This window comes from Cebus imitator, unplaced genomic scaffold, assembly GCF_001604975.1.
Source record: "Cebus imitator isolate Cc_AM_T3 unplaced genomic scaffold, Cebus_imitator-1.0 Scaffold222, whole genome shotgun sequence".
Classification (NCBI taxonomy): Eukaryota; Metazoa; Chordata; class Mammalia; order Primates; family Cebidae; genus Cebus; species Cebus imitator.
The window spans coordinates 1502931-1504493 of NW_016107537.1; the positions used below are offsets into that span (position 1 = coordinate 1502931).

The 1563-nt window shown below is 43.7% G+C and overlaps 1 protein-coding gene across 1 annotated transcript in view; it reads right to left on the reverse strand.

Annotated features, from left to right (window-relative positions):
• ZC3H6 (zinc finger CCCH-type containing 6) overlaps positions 1–1563 on the reverse strand; it is a 64919-nt gene that overhangs the window by 37454 nt on the left and 25902 nt on the right. The window lies entirely within an intron of this gene.

Below are 1563 nucleotides of genomic sequence, written 5' to 3' on the forward strand. Positions count from 1 at the left end.
AAAACAAGAAGGCTTATGCAAAGATCTCTCTGAGGAGGGAGGTGACCTCTGCTCATAAGATTCGGGAGGGTCTTTGCAGATGGGAACTGGCAAAGGAGAAAAGCCTTGCAGGGCAGAGATCACCGAACACCTCAGGCTCTGCCTAGGTTCTCGGAATACGGAGTAATTTTAATTGCTTTGTGTCCTCAATGCTCAGGAGATAAAAGCCCCTTGATGCACTGGGAGTGGTCAGACCCTGTGGCTCCTAATCCGATATACTTCTGATGAAGCTGCACTCCGACAGCAATCGGTGATAAACTCAGAGTACTAGTTTAGCATGTCTTAGAAGGATCTCAGGTGCTCTCCCCACCCTGGCTATCTTACCTACTCCTTCACCCTCCCCTTCCACTCCCATAAGATCAATGAGATTGTGCACATAATAAAGTGTTTGGAGCCCAGAGCTCAGGACCAGTGCGGTTCCCACACTTGCGTTGGTCCCCTGGACCCATGCTGTAAATTCTACTCTTGTGTCTCTGTCTTTATTTCCTTCTCAATCCCTCGTCACTGCTGGGACTAAAGGCACCCACGTACGGGGTTGGGCTGGTTCCCAACATAAACTGGTGGTAGTACAGCCCCCTCCCAGTTTCTGTTGCTGTTCTCAGATAGGCTCATGAGGTTTCTATGCTAGACATGCACCATTTGAGATGAATATCTGTTGACAACTTGGTTTCTGGAAGGCCCTTTATTTTCCCTCTGCTTCATTTGCACCGATGCTGTTACTACACTGGTCTTGTTGCTATCTATGGTTTGGCCCTAATCATTTGTATTTTTTAGGTTTATCAGAGTTAACTTTTTTCTTCCTTTTTTTGTAGATGTTGTCAATAGGTTTTGGTTGTGTTATCCTAATTGATGCGTTTTTAATGGAGGAAATCCAGGGAGTTTCAAAATCTGCTCCTCCATTGCTGCCAACTTTTCCGTGATTGCTCAGTCAGCATAGGTTCCCCTTCTTTCCTATCCCAAATCCTCATAATTCTCCATCCAGTACTCTGATGTTTTTTTTTTTTTGACAGCATTTGTTTTTCATTTGTGTGTTGCCTCTCTCCTTCCCATTGCAATGTAATCTCTTTAAGACCCAACTGTTTCACTCACTACTATAACCTTTAGCATACAGTATAAAGGTTTCCATAGTAAGCACTCAATAATACATACAAATGAATAAGTAAATAAATAAACAGATGGACAAGGCCAATGCTGCTAATCTGTATCTGTAGAGAATGAAACTCTCTTTCCTTAACCTCCCAATATCCATGTATACAATCTTCCATCAATTAAAATACTGTTTATTTTAATCTGCTTTAAGATTTAACCTAAAGCCCGACATGGTGGCTTACACCTGTAAACCTCGCAATTTGGGAGGCCATGTTCAGCAGATCACTTGAGCCCAGGAGTTTGAGACCAGCCTGGGCAACATGGCAAAACCCCATCTCTACTAAAAATATAAAAATTAGCTAGGTGTGGTTGCATGTACCCTTAGTTCCAGCTACTCAGGAGGCTGAGCAGGGGATCACCTGAGCCTGGGAGGTC